This window comes from Sus scrofa, chromosome 9 (assembly GCF_000003025.6).
Source record: "Sus scrofa isolate TJ Tabasco breed Duroc chromosome 9, Sscrofa11.1, whole genome shotgun sequence".
Taxonomy (NCBI): Eukaryota; Metazoa; Chordata; class Mammalia; order Artiodactyla; family Suidae; genus Sus; species Sus scrofa.
Window position 1 is genome coordinate 33,571,502 of NC_010451.4, and position 19,908 is coordinate 33,591,409.

Below are 19,908 nucleotides of genomic sequence, written 5' to 3' on the forward strand. Positions count from 1 at the left end.
GTCCAGGGTTCATCATCGTCAAAATGAACATCGCATCCAAGTCCCTCCCCAGGAGACAAGGCATGAGCCGGCCATTCAAAGGACCCATCAAATGGGGACAAAATCCCCATGTTCCAAAAGGGGAACAATTCAGAAAATAATTGTGGAAAAAAATTTTAAGAACAAAACCTACAGTTCAGGGGGAGTATATTAAAAAGATGAAACTCTTCGATAAAGACAATTTTTCATTACCTCTGCTTTCAAAGAAGGTCATATGTCAGTAGTGTCCCAGAAAACTCTAGTGAAATGGAGTTGGGTTTTATGACTCCACAGCTTGAATGTTGCCTGGACAACATGGTCCACAGTTTTAGGGGAAAGAGCTAGAGTGTATTTTGCTATTCTAATTAACACACAGAGGCATTAAAATGTGACATTTTAAAGATTGTTGTACTTTTTGAACCTAGCTTTTTCATTGTCCTTGTTTCCTTATGAAATCAGAATCTGGTATATTCAAATTTCTTTAGAGACAGCCTTAACTTTTACATATCTCCAAGTATTCTTAGTTTAAAAATTTAAACTGCACCATAATAACCTTATACTTAAAACATTACTATAAAGGGAGTTCCCATTGTGGCTCACTGGGAACCACAGTTAAGAACCCAACACAGTGTCCATGAGGATTTGAGTAAATCCCAGCCTCACTCAGAGGGTTAAGGATCTGGAGTTGCCATGAGCTGTGATGTTGCTGGCAGATGTGGCTTGGATCCGCCATTGCTGTGGCTGTGGTGTAGGCCAGCAGCTATAGCTCTGACTTGACCCCTTGCCTGGGAACTTCTGTATGCCACAGGTGCAGCCATGAAAAGGGAAAAAAAAATCCTATAAAGACATTAATAATTTTAAATGAGTGCAAAATTCTACTTAATGTAAAATATTTGAAGGTTTGTTGATTTCATTGAAGTTCAAGGCAAGAGACAATTAAGAGAACCATCAAGTTCACAGATTCTTGGGAAAAATTAGCTACTTCACCCTAACTTGATTTGCCGTTCAAGTAAAACTATACCTTTAGCATAGGAGTATACTGAAAGGCTTCCTTTCTCTGACATTTTGCTAAATGAGATTTATGCATACTAAATAAAACATTTAATAGCCTTTAAATCAAAGAGGTTTTACTTTAAAAGCACATCCACTAGTGGCGAAATATCTTTCTGATTCTACTAGAGATTGAGCACAAAAGTGTTTCTTACTCATTTTTAAATTCCTAGAGATTTGACCCATGCCTGTTATATATTACACTCTCAATTTAAATATGTTGAATGGATAAACAAAAGAATAATTGCAAATAAAGACAGGCTCAAGATGATTATTTACAGATTTCATGCTGGAATTATCTAGGGTCTTAATCTCTTGTTTCACTTGAATTATAATTTAAAATCTCACTTGCGAAAGAATCAGTTCCACCCAATAATATAGGCTCAATATTTGCTGTTTTTGAACTTTCCAGATTTTTCTGGAAAATGTTGTTGCACCACACTACCATTATTAAGAAACAGCTGATTTTAACTATTTTAAAGTTCAGTTCTCATTGAAAATTACTACATAAGGGAAAAATGACATCATTAGTTTTCTACCATATTTTTGAATAAAAAATTATTTTCTTTTAAGATATTTAAGCCCCCTAGAGAAGATTGACTAACTCAATATTCAAGTAGCAGAGATAAGCCTGGTTTGGAATACACAAGAATGTGATTTTGGAATAACACCAAAAGGACATTCAGAGATCATCAACCTAATCCTTTTATACAACATTGGAAAACAGGTTCAAAGACATTGAGAAATTTCCTTAAAACCACACAAAGAGATAAAAGTTAATGCTAGTCAGCCTACAGACTGGGATAGTCTAGGATACTACGTATTACCTCCAAACTACTAAACACATGCTAAACTGCTGAAGCTGATCTTTCCAGCTAAAGTAGCATACACACTGCATAGAGAAAAAATTACGAGCCACTTTTTCACTTGTTGGTCAAGGTATCAGTTAGCCACTCCATTTTTTAAAGAAAAAATTAGACTTCACTGTATCAGGGACCGCACACACCTTAGCTGCTTCATAGGGTTTTAAGTTTCTCCGTCTCCTTAGCCACTTGCTCGTAGACCAAAGAAGGCTTGCATATGCTGAAGTCTACTGCCCAGAAGTTCAGATTTCCTTTCCATGTGTTCATCTCAAGGGGAGTTGATAACAGGCTTTCAAATAGTGCTAGAAAGAAAGCACACAATGGTGCCCATTAAATGAGAAAACTACATGCTAAATTCAGAAAACAGTGAAAGGAGGAGCCACTACCTCTGTGAGAAGCAGTTCTGCCTTGGTGAGGAAATCCTGTTCTCTGGAAGTAGGGGAGGGACTGATAGGGGCCAGCAGACAGCAATATTCTGGAACTGACAAACTATAAGCACAGAGTTGCTTCTGCCGCTTGAGCTTCTGCAGAGACCTCCACTTGAGAGTGGGAGTTTGGAAGGAGAGAATTTGAACCTCTGCCTCACTGCGCCTCTTTTATAGGATCAAAATATTGGCATATGACTTATTTCCTATCACTACTTTGTTGCATTACTTTCTGTTCATGGACAGAACAGGTGTAGCACATTTTTCTGTCCAAAATTTATGAATAGAAGCAAAGGCTTGTTTAATGATCATAAATATAGAATGTAAATATTGCTTTTTTGAAAATTTTATCTCTAAAATTGGCTGAGCAACAGGAAAGTTATAATTTTCCATCTGACATAAGATGTAGGGAAAAGAGGAAGGGAGGAAACGAGAGAGGGAGGGAAAGAGGAAGGTAAGAAGGGAGGGAGGAGAGGAGGGAGGAAGATGGGAAGGAGAGGAGAGGAAGGAAAGAAAGAGGCAAGATAATAGAAAAAGGAGGAAGAAGAAATGGTAGGGAGGAAGAGAGGTAGTTTAGAAAGGAAATGGCATTTATTCTGAAACAACAAAGGGTCAAGCACTGTCCTTTTGCTTTGACTCTTATTTACTAGAGAGTGGCTAAGAATCTGAGTGAGTTGAGATACACAGATACAAAGTTACTAATAGGACTAGATAGGATAATAGAACTAAGAAGAATTTTCCCAACAGATCATGACCCAAGGACCCTCACGGCTAGCTTGCCTCAACTTGGGAACCCATCTAATCACTTTGCTGCCAGGACCATTTTTAACCATGAATCCAACCATAAGTGATATTAACATAATCCAGATGTTAGGAAATGAGCCATTTGCCTGGTAAAGCATCATTGAGGATATGTGTTAATTTTTTCCAAAACCAAAATTCTTTTCAAAATTTCCAAAACACTGACTACACTGATTGTGTAGATTTTTGACCCCTTCTTGTACAAATATACAAGCTGATGAAACTGATCAAGGAAGAGATTAAATACAGAATTTGATCTACTCTTCCTCCAATTATAAACACTTTACACATCTTGGAAAATCCCACTCCCGCCATGTTGAGGGTGACTTCAGAGTGCTTTCAGTTTGAAAAGGCAAGTACATTGTAATCAGAGACAGTCGTCTTAATATCTCTTTTGCTCCCAGTGTATTTTGCCATATCCAGATTAAATAAATGATTTTGAACCAGTTTGCGCCACCATTAGTCATTATCTTACAGAATTTAGTCAGTTGATGGAAGCAGGTCAAAAATCTCAAAAATTAAGATGACCCACTCCCCAAATTTAGGCATTAAATCAGGAAATGGTTCCCAGAAACCAGTGGTGGTTAAAAATGGCTTGCTGATAAGATCCAAGTAGAGGCACCATTCTCAGTGATTTCTGTGGTTCCCAGGGACAGCTTACATTCACATGCAGTGCACACTTCCTTGGAATTGCACCCCGAGGTACCATTTGGAATTCTACCTCTTTCTCTCCAATTCAACAAAAACATACTAGAAAGCAGTGAGAGTGATACTATAATAACAGGTAACCTAGAAAATAATATAACAAATGTAAATCATTTGAAAAGCTCAGCATTTTATTTCATTATGTTTTTTCTTTTTTGGCAGCCCAGAGGCATATGTATTTCCCTGGCCAGGGATCAGACCCAAGCCGTAGTTGCAACCTACACAGCAGCTGCAACCTACACAGCAGCTGCAACATTGCTGGATCTTTAACCCAACATGCCTAGCTGGGGATGGAACCTCTGTCCCAGTGCTCCAGAGACGCCAACCCACTTGCGCCACAGTATCCCATTTCTCCACAGTGGGAATTCCCTCAACACTTTCTTATTCCTCATGACTGATCTCACACAATTAATGGAGACCAATTTTTGAATTATGAGAGCAAAGGAAAGATTTTACCAAAATTTGGGGTGTGAAGATGAGAAAACTGAAATTAATACATGTATAAGAAAAATTCATTTACAAATGATGAAACTAAAGGGAGTTCCCATTGTGGCTTAGCGGGTTGCAAACTCAACTAGTATCCAAGATGTTGCAGGTCCATCCCTGGCCTCACTCATTGGGTTAAGGATCCAGCATTTCTGTGAGCTGTGGTGTAGGTCACAGACACAGCTCAGATCAGGCATTGCTGTGGATGTGGCACAGGCTGACAGCTGCAGCTCCCATTGGATCCCTAGCTGGGAACTTCCATTTGCCACAGGTGCAGCCCTGAAAAGAAAAAAAAAAAATGATCAAACTAAAGATTAAAATAATTTGCTTTTTATTTTAAAAATTTGTTTTGATAATTTATTTTTAAAAGCTAATACATGTTTGACAAGTCCCAATAAATTTTTTGTTCTAAAATATACTTAGAAATTTTAAAATGCATTAACTACTTAATTTCAATGATATTTTTTAAAATGTTATAAACTCTGAATGTTTTTTAAAATGAAATAGGAGTATCAAACATAGAATTTTATAAAACAAGTACTGAAATACCAGTATTATCATTTTATTAATTTCAGAAATTTATTGAAATTTCTCAAGTGCTAATAATATACCCTCCCATTCTCTTGGTTCTTGTACAGTTTATAACTTTTAGTTCTTCTATATAATTTTAACAGAGTAAAGGCTGACATATAGGCATATTTGTCTGCAGCAATATCTACTTGTTCTGCCTGGGGTATCTGGTCTGTGAGGGAGAAAAGAGTAACGGGCAAGGTCTGAAGGAACAATTCTTTAAGATTACCCAGAGCTTTTTGCTCTGCTACCAAATCAACAACAACAACAACAACAAAATCCCCAAACTTGGTTATATTTCTCACATAGGCATCTCTCCGTGGAAAAGGTTATATCTATTATTGGATATGATTCCTTAATAGTCATTTTTTTTACCTCGCATTGTATTCCTCTGTGCAAATTAACATTGGAGCACCCATTTGTTAGTTTCTTTTGAAAAGCTCTGGTCTGTATTGAGCTACCATGATCCAGAGATGATTTTTAGGGCAAAGGCTATTAGGGCAGCAGAGATATGTAACCTTGTTGAGCTTTATAACTACTCTTCCATCCCAGACCAGCCTAACCCAAATTACCTGTTATAAAGGGCATTTATCTGCTTTTTGCTCTGCAATGGAAGTTCAACTGCCTTTTTATACACACATATTTTTGTCTCAGGAAAACAGAGACAACAAAATATGACAATACAAGCAACTCCCTGATCAGAATATAATTAATCAGGAGAAGGGTTAGAGGGTTTTTTTTTTTATTTTTTTTAAGTTGTCTGAAAAGCATTCTCTATGAACCTAACCTAATTCATAATAGTTTTTCTGTGGGCTGCACACTATTTGTAATTATTGATATTTATGAACTCAGGGCTCAGAAATTACAGGGCTGATGGATACGCTAAAGAAAAAATGCCTAGGCCCAAATTCAGTTTATATTGTACATAGCCTTATTCAGTTAAGAGTTAATGAGCTAGGAGTTCCCGCTGTGGCTCAGTGGGTTAAGAACATGACATATTTTCCATGGGGATGTGGGTTCAATCCCTGGCCTCCTTCAGTGGGTTAAGGATCTGGCATTGCCACAAGCTGCAGGGTAGGTCACAGATGTGGCTTGGATCCAGTGTTGCCATGGCTGTGGTGCAAGCCTGCAGGTAAAGCTCCAATTCAACCCCTAGCCTGGGAACTTCCACATGCCACAGATGAGGCAGTAAAAAGAAAAAAAAAAACAATAAAAATAATAATATATCTTTATTAATAAAAGTAACAAATTTGGTAATCTAATTATTATTATTATACTATTGACATTAATACATACAGTTTAAAGAAGTTGTTTACAATCTCTTCTATGTTTGTTAAGATTTTAAGGTACTAAGAGTCACTAGATAATATGAATCATATTGTCTGGCTTCAACTCCAGACAGTATTTGCGGCTTACACTGGATGAAAGTATAAATGATATGAAGACTCTGTGAGCCATGCCCTTGGGGCAGAGAAGACGGTGCTGCATACCTTTACTAAAAACTTTGAAATTGATTTTGTATGTATGAATCACCACTGGATTTTCCATAACCATAAAAAAGAGAGAAAGAATGACAGATAACAAGCAAGAGATTTTTCATTTCCTTAAAAGCCATTTAAGGAAGAAAAATCTTAGTTCAGAAGGGCAAATTATATTCAAAATAAAGTAGACAACCATGAAAGCTCAAAGTTCAGATAATGAGCAACAGCAGCACTCCAGATATGGAGTCCCCTCCGTATGATGCCTGAAACATTAACCATCAGTGTACAGTGGAAACAGGTACCAAGTGTGATCTTGATGGGTGACTTTGAAGCTGTGTGACATTGGCAAAATTATTTAACTTTCTAAGTTTGCTTTTTCTAGTGTACAAACCAGGGATGAAAAATATCCTTCTTTCTTATCAATATGAGGAACAGAAGCAACATAAGTAAAGCAGGTGTTCCTGTTATGGCTCCACGTAGTCTCAGTGAGGATGTGCATTGGATCCCTGACCTTGCTCAGTGGGTCCACATTGCCGCAAGCAGCAGCATAGGTTGCAAATTCGGCTCGAATCCGGTGTGGCTGTGGTGAAGGACAGCAGTCGCAGCTCTGATTCAACCCCTAGACTGGAAACTTCCATATACCCCAGTGCGGCCTTAAAAAAAGAAAAGATTAAAAAAATAATAACAAGCAGCAGCTCTGCACCTGACAGATAGCAGGTTCTCCCCCTGTCATCAATGTCAGTTATTACTGTTGTTGTGTGTTATTACTGAAGATAAGCCAATATTTTTTGAATATCATTCGCACATGAAGCATAGTAGTTAAAGTTTTAGAATACATGCAAGAAATAGAAGATGTAATCTTTTAGACACAGAACGGGGGAAAATCCCAATGAACAGAATCCTTTGTACAAAGGAATATTTCTCTTACCACATTCTAATATAGGACAACAGAAATAGACAAGAGCTACAGCAGATCAGGGAGAAGTCAGTCAACTGGAAAACACTTCACAGAGGCTGTGAACTTTCATTAGGTTCTGCAGGGCTTTGGTGAGGGGCTTGGACTGTAGAGAAAATGGTAAAAGGCATTTTAAGAGATGGCATATGAGGCAGCTTTATGGAGATAAACAAGTAGATAGATCATGTTCTTTATGGTTTTAATGCAGGAGTTCACGGGAGTCTTCTTGACCTTTCTCCTCACCAGTCTTTATGTTTGAGCAAACAGTCAAGGCCAACCTGAAAAGATAACAATGTGTGCAACACCTGCTGCTGGAATGCTTGGATATGGAGGCCCACAGTGTTGGCCCACAGAAGTCAGAAGTTGGTCACCAAGTGGTCACTCTCTGGGAATACATGAAGGGATTCATGGAGGCCTATTACCTTTAAAATGTTTACAGTCATCTGGGCAGCTCTCACGGAAAACCAATCTTCTTCCCCAATTCAGTGCCAGTTCTAGCTGTCCAGCAGCAGCTCTTATGATATCCCCACCAAGGCCAGTCACTAACTTAAGGACACTGTCAGCCTCGTGCCTTTCTTCTCCTCTCTGATTCCTCGCTTCTGCTTAACCTCCACTTGCCTATACTAATCCCTGACACTCCCAGTCCCTCCTTCTTTCATGATTTCTGATTATTTGTGACTTCAGAGCGTCTGCTTATTATCCTGTTGGTTTAGGTTTTTCAGTCTCCTCTCTGTGTATCTCTGATATACTCTGAGATAGAGAATCTGATTGATTCATTTAGATACTCCCAATGTAGAATTGCTCCTCTTGCATAAAGTTTTCTAGCAAGTCTATGAATGTCTACCTTTAGTTTCAAGGGTCCTGGTTAAATTCGGTGGCCACGATGGTGACATGGTGGTCAACATAAAGAATGGTGACAAATATGCACGGGGTTAGTCCTGGGCAGGGGGCTGTGGGCATGGTATGTACTAAGCAAATCATTCTTCCCTAAAATTCTGAGGCTGCTTCACAGTCTATACTAGAGTTGGCTAATGCTATTAGAATATAAAAGATAATGCAAGATGAGCAAAGAGGGTAAGGGAGAAGTCAGAGTTAACAAGTCCCTTAAATAATATCCCTTATTATTTAAATCTAATAAGCTAATACTTATTTAGTAACTAGGCTAAATCTTTTTTCATATGTGTAATGATACATAACTATATTTTTATTATTATTATTATCATTCCCTTCTAATCAGAAAATAAATTCAGAGACTTCATACTTCTTAAAGCCAGTAAATGGTAGGTGCAGGAATTAAACTTAGCTCTTTCTGGCACGAAAGCCCATGTGCTTAACCACTATCCTGTAATGTAAGTTAACTAAAAAAAAAGGAATTTGGAGAGGGAAAAAAGAAGTATATCTCATAGAAGAAACCTAAGGCTAGAAGCCAAGAGGGTGAGCATGCTGGATTATCAAGAGGTGAACACTTGAGGCTGAAAGATTCTGAAGATTTCTATGTAATGCTTGGTTAGCACCATTGGTCCAGTAGGACACAAAACCCAGACAAATCGCTTTCTGCTTGTTAATAATATGTACCGATGACTCAAAACTTAGTTTGTTTGAGAGTCCCCAAGGACAAGATGGGAGGAAATGGGAATTATCCCAGACTCATGATTTCCCAAGTAAGGTGTTCTCCAGCATTTTTCACCTGCTGATACATATTTTACAGTAGTCACTGAGTAGGCATCTTGAAAACAAAGTGTTTCAAGAACACTTCACTGAACTGCATAATTCTCAACTTGATCATGTCTCTACTACTATAAATTTTGTCTTATAAAAAGCCAGATTTGCTTAGATCAAAAATAACATTCTGGAGTTCCCAGTGTGTCTTGGTGTAACAAGCCAGACTAGTATCACCGAGGACTCAGGTTCAGTCTCTGGCCCTGCTCAGTGGGTTAAGGATCCTATGTTTCCATGAGCTGTGGTGGTCACAGATGAGGCTAGGATCTGGTGTTGCTTTGGCGTAGGCTGGCAGCTGCTGCTCTGATTAGACCCCTAGCAGCCTGGAAACTTCCATATGTCACGGATGAGGCCCTTAAAAAAGAGACAAAGGAAAAATAACATCCCAAATTGGAACTTGACTTATATTTGACATATGACATTTTCACATAATACTCCTAATTAGGCTTGGAATAAACCTGTCCTACATAATTACTGGGGCAGAGTTCTTCAGGCTTTGGACAGAAAAAATTCCAAGTCAAAATAAATAGGACTTGTCACTCAGATTCCATCTCTATAAAATCACCAACAATAAACCAACCAGGTAAAAAAAGAGATTAAACACAAGCAAAAATAATTAAGAATTCATCAAGACCCTGTTAAAAATCTAGAATATTGTTTTTGAGTCAAACATTTCACTGCTTCTGTTTTGAAGAAAGTAGCACATTAGGGAAACAGGTTAACATAATATTTTCCTTTAGGTTACTGGAAGCCACTGTGGTGCTACCAACTGAAATTGGCACTGCTTTACTGTGGGATGAGATGCCCTCCACTTATGGTTTTTCCTCTTTTACATACACCACAGCATATAATTTTTACCATACAGACATTGAGCAATGCATTGGGCCTGTGTTTGGTAAGAAACCTGATGCAATTTCTGTATTTGCTAAATGCTGAAGGGTTTCCCTGAACTCCTAATTCCAGAGAACTCAGGAAATTAACAGAAATTTGGGTGTAAACCACCCTGGAGGCCTCCTTGCTGACAGCTCACTAACAACCCCCATCCCAGCCTCTACGAGGCTGCGTTTCCTGGGCTTTTCATTTTTTAAGCCCAAAGGGTAAAAATTCATTACAGACACTAAACTGATCTCCTGACCTGGATCTTCACCATTTTGACCCAATTTCTCTTAGTGGTCACCTTGCCTCCTCACTGGACAAAGCCACAGGAACTCATCCAGCCACCGGGTAGGAAGGTCACCTAGTCGAAACGTGAAAATATGAGCCATTAATCTGAAGACAAAACCTGGAGGTGGCAAATCATTTCTAGGAGACTGGATGTGGGGGTGGCAAATGGATAGAACATTGCTCATTGCAGGTCTGAAAAGAGGAAAAACTATTGTATAATCGGACCTGTCGCAGGGCTGGTCCATTCCTTTGTGCTATAGCAAATAAAGGTGAATGAGCAAAATATCATGACTCACATCCTGGCATCAACATTAAACACCTCAGGGTTAATTAAGGAAATGAAAATTAAATATCGAGGCCATTTCATGGTGAGTTTTTAATTTGCCTTGGAAAGTTGGGTGTATTCTGTTTTTAAGCTCACAAATTGCTTCCTTTGAAGAGTTGATATTAATAAAGCATCTACATGCCAAAATGGCCCCACTGCCTACTTTGATTCTCTTGTTGAGCTCTTTCTTAAATGTATGCTGGGGACACTGTGCCATCTATTGGGTGTTGTGTTGGGTCAGATATCTTCCATCCTGTCTTTAAGTATAGATGTGTGCTTTCTTCATCCCCAAAAGGTAGTGCTTCTTTTTCGCCATTGCTCATAACTTTATATACCTATGTGTCAAACCATATGAAATTGCCATTTTTAGGTCAAAAATGGTCAATACTGGGAATTTCAAATGGTTCAACTTAATATTTGTATGTATGTGTAGATATTATATAATGTGGGGAGGGCAGAAACACTTTATATATTTTACTTCAATTAATGTTTTACAATATCCTATAAAGTATGTCTATTTCTTCAAGGTACACATGTGAAAACAAGAGGTAAGAAAGTGTAATATCTTGCCTATCTAAGGTCTTCCAGGACTCAAATTTAGACTTCTTTCCCTGTGCTACATAGTCTCTCTAGCCTCCCCATTCTGAAGATTGGTTGGCTGAATCATCTCAACTTCAAAGTTGTCTTGGGAAGAGATCCAGCCAAGTGCTCCCAGCTTACAGACATCCCGTCTCTCATCCGGTCCCAGGAGGTAGCACTGCACAAATGAGCAAATCAGCAGGTTTCATGTCAGATGTTCCCATTAGCAAACATGGGTAAAACAAATTTAGAATGTTTCAACGATTGTGATACTTATTTCCACCAGAAACCTCGACTAAATTCTTTAAGCCATTTTTTTTTTTTTTTTTTTTTAGGCCAGCATTGGGCAAAATCTAGCATTGTAGAGGAACGCTAGTTTTCCCAGGAATTTGAAGAGAAATATGCTTACAACATAGTTGAGCAAAGGTGTCCAAACTGTGAAATCTAGTTCTCTTCTCTTCCAAATTATAGAGCGTGAGAAGTGGTTTGCTGGCTTTCCGGTTCCTACTCTGAGCATTTTGGGAAGTAAGACCACAGTAGTCTAGATTTACAGTGTTGAGATTTTTTTTTTTTTTCAGTAAATGCTTATGTAAATCCATGTTTTCCTGTTGGTCTTTGATTTGATACTTTTCAACTCAGATTTTTGTTGAACTGAAATTATTAAAAACAAAAAGAAAAAACCTTCTCGCTAGGTCATGAGAACATTGTATTAAACCCTATTCGCAGCTCACATTTTTAGCAACCTGTGGCAGCAAGGAAATTGGCCTTGAAGGAGCAACCATAGCATCTTCAGGATTCTCTGAGAAGGGACTAGGACATGAAGAAGTCAACATAATATAGAAAAGTAAACCAGAGTGAGGTCACCAGTGATCTAGTTCATTAACTGGAAAGCAAGCAGCAGGGAGAGTCATTCCCAGGGCAAACCTCACCGGGTGGGAGGGTCACTCAGGATTAACTTTTCTCAAACTGAAGTCTCTGCATACCTGGTAGTTTGTACCATGTGTTCTTAGGGGTCTACAACGTTCCCATGAGAATTTTTCATTTTTGTATTTTGATTTTAATGGTCTTCTAAAAAGTGATCAGCATAAGCGTAGCCTGGGTTATTTAAATGACCACCTTGGAACCCAGAACTACAACATGATTTCCAGCCCATGTTTGCGGCTGTATTTTTAAGTTATTGAGATCAGGGGATAACTGAATAGGCCCAGTGAAAACTAAATGCTGTCATGAGCATTGTCTAAAAGAAAGTTCTGGAGTAGAGAAAAGGTGGGAGAATTGCACAGGAATTTGCAGTCAGGAATGTCTTCATGTTGGGAGTAATGATGCAGTCGTAGCAAAATTATGCCAGTTGTCACATTCACTTAGTGGCAGTTCATTTAAATTTGGGGGGATTATAATTTATATGTATTTTATAAATTCAATTTGCTTTAATAGCCATAAAAGAACTGTAGGTTTATGGGGTGCACATATATAAATATACCAGTTGGCTAGAGTACCCATTAGAAAGTATTTGGGTAGCTTACACAACAGAAATTTAATATCTCTCAGATCATGAGGTTACAAGGTTCTGGGAGGTCCATATTCCCCCTGAAGTCACCAGGGAAAAATCTGTTCCAGGTCTTTCTCTTAGCTTCTGGTAGTTCCTTAGCTTGTGACAGCTTCACTCCAGTCTTCATGTGGTGTTCCCTGCATGCATGTCTACATCCCAGTTTCCCCTTTCCATAAGGACACCACATTGGATTAGGGACCCACCCTACTCCAGCATGACCTCATCTTAACTAATTACATTTGCAATAACCCTACATTCAAATAAGGTCACATTCAGAAGTGCTAGGGTTAGGACTTCAATATGTAAATGTTGACAGGACATAAGTCAATCCGTAATTGGAAATTGGAAATAACGTAATGAAAATAATGTCATCATTAAGAGTCAAGGGTTCTTTTTTTTTTTTTTCCTTTAAAAGTGGTCTGCACATTGCTCAATTTTGAGAAACCATGCTCAAAATTATATTATTCTGGTAAGAAATTACAGCTTCTCCTTTGTCCATAGAAAACCTTATAAAAATATTTAACTATTAAAAATAAACTCCTGATGGATCAAACCATAGAAAAGCTAGATAAAAATAGAAGTCAGACCTTTTTAAAAGGGTGAGTCTCTCAGCCTAAAGGTAAAAGAGGTAATCACAATGGAGAAAACATATAAGCTTGATGATATAAAATTGTAAAAAAAAAAAAAAAAAAAAAGTAGACTTTAAAAAAAGGCAGACAGACTATAGAAAATATGTGTAAGAAACAAAACAGAAAAAGGAATATTTTTATTTTACAAGATATACAAAATGGTAACAGAAGCATAAGAACTCAGTAGATAAATAAGTACAAGACAAAAAGACAATTTTTATAAGAGAAAATGTAACTGAGAAACATAGAAATGAAAAATTTTAACTGAAATGTTATTTGCAAACATATAGGCAGGCACATAGGGTGAAACTGGGATTCCTATATTGCTGACACCAGGATAACTTGCTACCACCCTTTTAGAAAGCACTGGTGAAAACACTGCAAATGAGGTTCCTCAAAGTTAAGAAATGTACAAATGAATTTTTAAAAATTTTTAATTGAGGTGAAAGTCTCATAAACAAAATGCGCTGCTTTAAATTGTATAATTCTGTGACAATGCATTCATGATGTTGGGTAACCTCTACATATAATGAGTTCCAAAACACTTCCACCTTCCCTAAAGAAAACCCTGGACCCTTTAAGCAATTGCCCTTCCCCATGCTCCCGGCTCCACAAGTCATTGGCAACTCCCAGTCTGTTTTCTGTTTCTATGGACTTACCTATTATGGTATTTCGTATAAATAAAATCATGTAATATGTGACTTTTTATATCTGGCCTCTTCAATTAGCATAATGTTTTAGAGCTTCATCACCTTGTAGCATGTATCAGTACTTCATTATTTGTGTGGTCGAATAATTCCCCACTGTATATAAGTATATACCACAATTGGTTTACCCATTCATCCATTGATGGACATTTGGGATGTGTACATCTTTTAGCTATTGGGAACAGTACTTCTGCAGACAAACTTGAAGAAAAAAAGATTATATTTCTTATTCAGCCATTCTAATTCAGGAAATCTCTCCAAAGGGAAAACCCTAAAATTTGGGGTAATCTACATCTTATGCTTAGTTCAGGGTTATTAGTGTAATCAGGAAAAAATATGGGTTTTGTAAAACCCATGCTGATTGCTGGCTCTTCAATCTTTTGTTATTACCTACTAACCGGTTCCCACTGATTCAAATTTTCCCCCTAAAATTTATCCTTCAAACAACAGCTTAAATAAATGTTTTCCAACAGGAAATCAGATCGCTCATTCTTTAGCTAAAATCTTCCAATTGTTTTCTATCGCTTTCAAAGTGAAACCAACCCCTATCCCTGGCCTATGAAGTCTGCCTAACAATGCTCCAGCCTCATCTCTACCCACCATCCTCTCCCCTCTGCTCAGTTGCATTGGCTTCCCCTCAGTTTCTGACAGTGGACTCTGACTCTTCTCCTCAAGATACTATCCCATTCCTCTCCTCGATTTCACTGCCTCTATTTCCTCCTCACTCACGCATCTCTGCAATCTGAACTTTGTTCTACCACTCAACCAAAATCACACTCTGGAAAAGACTCATAAAAATAATGTTGGAATAAACATCCATACACTAAATCTGTATGAGACTCTCTGAGGATATCCTTAAAAACAAAATTGCTAAAAAAAAAAAAAATAGTTTTAAATTTGAGATTTTCTGCCAAACTAACTCTGGAAACTTTTACTGGTTTTGTCTCTGTCACAGGTCATCTTCCTCTACTACCTCCTCCCCTTCACTAGGTGCAAGAATTCTTCAAGACCCAGACAATCTTCTGGCCTCAGCTCTGTAGTTCCTCCCATGACAAAATGTAGCACAGGACCCAGCACCACTCTGGCATGTGTTTTCTCACAGGGCAGTGGCAGAGAGAAAGGAGCTAAGGTAACTTTTAAACAGCTGGATCAAAAGAACATAAAGTGGACTTACCCCTGTGTACTTACAATATCCTATCACTTGGAGAATACACAAAATAACATGAGGAGACTGGATTCCTAGTGACAGGTAGGGACCAGGTGCCAGGGAAATTCAAATATTAATGTTAACGTGGTCTCTTGTATTCTCACAAACTGGTAAAGCCTGGGCTTTCAGAATTGTGTCAGATCCACACTTCTCTAGACCAGAGAACTCCACAGATCAGTTGTCAATTGCTTCAGGGTAACTCTCTGGCTCATTGATGCTAATTAATGCCAAAAGCACACAAAAAGTTAAACAAATGAATGCTGGAGCTCATTGCATTCAGCAGGACACCCCACTATGTCCCTACTTTGGCACAATGTTAAGGTCCCCATTTATGCTTACTTTTGGTTAAGTCAATCAAAGAAACACATACTGAGCACCTCTCATATATTCATCCCTGGGCCAGACACATTAGATATGTGATGACTCTGATATAGTCTTGTTCAAAAGATTAATAAATAATATAGAGAAGACTAGAATGAAGGGAGCCTAATAAGTAGCACCTTCTTCTCCATGGATTTAGAAATAAATGAAAAAACAATTAAAACTAGGGAAGTAATATATCAACTTTATTAGCAACAAAAACTAGGTTAAAAAACAAAGCTTAATGTGAAAGCTAAACTGGGTTTGCTTTTGTTTTATTCTTTAGACTTTAGAATAGCCCAACAGAGGGAAAGTTTAATCTTCAAAGTGGACATGCTTACTTCAGGTCTTATCTCCCACTGGTCAGTGTGGAGAAGGCATGAGAAAAAAGACCAAACATGCAATCTCAGGACCATAGATAGACTAACTCCATTCAATTTAGACACTGGACCAAAAGCTTGGACCAGGTTACTACTCTATAGGGAAAAGTCAGGGAGGAGAAAGAAGTCAGGAATGTCAAGGGAACATCCTTCTTTGTGGAAACCTGGAGTGAAAAAGAGACATTCAATCCTAGGAGGGCATAGGTACAACTCTCTACCTCAACCTTACTGTGAAATAACTGTTCTAGAAGTGGGTATAAATGATGGCCTTTGGAGACACACACACACACACACACAAAAGAAGGAATTAATGCCGCCAGAAGGGAGCAGTGAAGAATGTATAGAGGAGGTACCTCTTATGTTGAAAAGACAAGTAGGGTTTAAACAAATCTAGCCAGTAATGGAACAGTGGGATGGGCAGTAGAATAGATGGCAAAGGGAATAACGTGACTCAAGTTACAAATATGAACATTCATGGTGTGCTAAAGAAACAGCAAATATCCAGCAGTATGGACAGGGTCATTTAATGAGACCAACTTGTTTCGGGGGGAGGGAGTTTATCTTGGCTTAAAAAGCAAATATTTTCCACTTTTTAAATTACCAGGCAATGATCCTGTTAAAATCTGGAACAAGACAAGGATGCCCACTCTTACCACTTCTATTCAACACAGGATTTGAAGTCTTGGCCATAGCAATCATATAAAAAATAAAAAGTATCCAAATTGGAATAGAAGAGTTTAAATTGTAACTCTGTACAGATGACATGGTCCTATATACAGAAAATCCTAAGGACTCAACCCCAAAACTACTCTTTCTGATCAGTAAATTCCATGAAGTAGTAGGATACAAGATTACAACTCAGAAATCAGTTACATTTCTGTATACTAACAATGAAATATTAGAAAATGAATATAAAATATAACTTTTAAAATCGCACAGAAAAAATAAAATACCTAAGAATAAACCTGATCAAGAAGGCAAAAGACTTAGATGCTGAGAACTATAAAACATTAATCAAGAAAATTAAAGAGGATTCAAAGATATGGAAAGATACCCCATGTTCCTGTATTGGAAGAATTATATCTTTAAAAAGGCCATACTACTCAAAGCAACCTACATATTTAGTGTGATCCCTATCAAATTACCCATGACGTTTTTCACAGAACAAGAACAAACAATCCTAAAATTTATATGGAATCATAAAAGACCCAGAACTGCCAAAGCAATCCTGAGGAAAACAAAAATCAAGGGCCATAACCCTCCCAAAATTCAGGCAATACTACAAAGCCACAGTAATCAAGACAGCATGGAATTGGTAAAAACAAACATACAGATCAATGGAACAGAATAGAGAGCCCAGAAATAAATCCAGACACCCATGGTCAATTAATCTTCAACAAAGGAAGCAAGAATATAAAATGGGGCAGAGACAGTCTCTTCAGCAAGTGGTGCTGGGAAAACTGGACAGCTGCATCTAAATCAATGAAACTAGAACACACCCTTACACCATGCACAAAAACAAACTCAAAATGGCTTAAAGACTTAAACATAAGACAAGACACCATCAAACTCCTAGAAGAGAACATAGGCAAAACATTCTCTGACATCAACCATACAAATGTTTACTTATGTAAGTCTTCCAAGGCAATAGAAATAAAAGCAAAAATAAACCAATGGGACCTAATTGAATTTACAAGCTTTTGCACAGCAAAGGAAAGCATAACAACAACAACAAAAGACAACCTACCAAATGAGACAAAATAGTTGTAAATGATGCCACCAACAAAGGCTTAATCTCTAAAATATACAAACAACTCATACCACTCCATAGCAAAAAAAAAAAAAAAAATTGAAAAATGGGCAGAGGACCTGAAGAGACATTTCTCCAAAGAAGACAGATGGCCAACAGGCACATGAAAAAATACTCAACATCACTAGTTATTAGGGAAATGCAAATCAAAACTACAATGAGGTACCACCTCACACTGGACAGAATGACTATCATTAATAAGTCTACAAATAACAAATGCTGGAGAGGGTGTGGAGAAAAGGGAACCCTCCTATACTGTTCGTGAGAATGTAAATTGGTACAACTACTATGGAAAACAGTATGGAGGTACCTCAGAAAACTAAGTATAGGAGTTCCCATCGTGGCGCAGTGGTTAACGAATCCGACTAGGAACCATGAGGTTACAGGTTCGGTCCCTGCCCTTGCTCAGTGGGTTAACGATCCGGCGTTGCTCTGAGCTGTGGTGTAGGTTGCAGACATGGCTCGGATCCCGCGTTGCTATGGCTCTGGCATAGGCCAGTGGCTACAGCTCCGATTGGACCCCTAGCCTGGGAACCTCCATATGCCGTGGGAGCAACCCAAAGAAATAGCAAAAAGACAAAAAAAAAAAAAAAACCAAAAAAAAACAAACAAAAAAAAAGAAAGAAAAAAAACTAAGTATAGAACTACCATATCATCCAGCAATCCCACTCTTGGGCATACATCTGGACAAAACTTTCATTCAAAAAGATACCTGCACCCCTGTGTTCATAGCAGTACTATTCACAATAGCCAAGACATGGAAACAACCTAAATGTCCATCAGCAGATGAATGGATTAAGATGCGGTACATGTAAACAATGGAATACAACTCATCCATAAAAAAGAATTAAATAATCCCATTTGCAGTAATATAGATGCAACTAAAGATTCTCATACTAAGTGAAGTCATAAAGAGAAATACAAATGCCATATGCTACTTATATATCAAATCTAAAATATGGCACAAATGAACTTATCCACAAAATAGGAACAGACTCACATAGAGAACAGACTTATGGTTGCCAAGGGGAAGGGGGGAGGGAACAGGATGGACTGGAAGTCTGGGGTAAGTAGGCGCAAACTATTACATTTAGAATGGATAAACAATAAGGTCCTACTGTATAGCACAGGGAACTATATCCCATTTCCTGGGATAGTCCAAGATAGAAAAGAATATTTTAAAAGAATATATATATATATATATATATATATATATACACATACAGGAACTCCCAATATATACATATACATATATATATATATATATATATATATATATATAAACTGGGTCACTTTGCTGTACAGCAGAAATTGGCACAACATTGTAAATCAACTATACTTTAATTAAAAAATAATAAATAAATTTAAAAAATCAGGCAAGGTATAAATGTGCTTCATCATGGCTCAGTACGGGGTGCAGTACAAGGCTAGAGGAGATTAATTCTGGAACACAAGTGCCAAAAATGTGGGCATTGATATCTGTTGCCCAGGTTATTAGGTGATGAAAAATATAGTGTTTACATTATAATGTGACCATTTTGAAAATATATTTGTCAAAATGTCTCTCATTTCCCAGAATACCCTGTTCATACGCTGGGCAGTGTGAAGGGCATAAAGTAAAAGATGGAAAGATGGAGTTTTGTTTTGTTTTGTTTTTTAAGGCAAGTGGAGTGAAATTATAAAGGACTTCAAGTGAGTTTGTTCCATGGAAAATGAGAAACAAGAAAAGACTTTGAATAGGATCATTACGTGACAGGTGCCCTATTAGTCACAGATATAAAGTAACACTAGCCTTCCCACAGTCCATAGTCTAGTCAAGGAGACCCACCCATAGGTAATTTCCATACAAATAAACAGAAGGCAAGGTGATGTAATCCAAGTCGTGTGTCAGAAATATCCCTCTGGCAGTGTGAGTACTGGTTGGAGGAGGGAAGGAGCCCAGTCAAAAGCAATTGCAGCATCCAGGTAAGAGACTAAGAGGATCACAGAGTGGTCAGAGGAAATGAAATCTAGGGCACAGGTAAAGCATTCATTTTGGAAAAAGCGATTTCACTTCTGAAGCAGGTGAAGGAAAGAAGCACAAAAAAGATACAAAAAACCATATTTCCTTTTAGATTGGCATGAT

The 19,908-nt window shown here is 37.8% G+C and overlaps 1 protein-coding gene across 2 annotated transcripts in view; it reads right to left on the reverse strand.

Moving 5' to 3' along the window:
* The window catches only part of MMP13 (matrix metallopeptidase 13), a 67,698-nt gene that overhangs the window by 22,499 nt on the left and 25,291 nt on the right, over nucleotides 1-19,908 (reverse strand). For both annotated transcript variants that reach the window (XM_021062710.1, XM_021062712.1), the window contains exon 2: nucleotides 2,075-2,233. The gene's annotated coding sequence lies outside the window, so the exon portion shown is untranslated. The remainder of the gene's footprint in view (nucleotides 1-2,074; nucleotides 2,234-19,908) is intronic.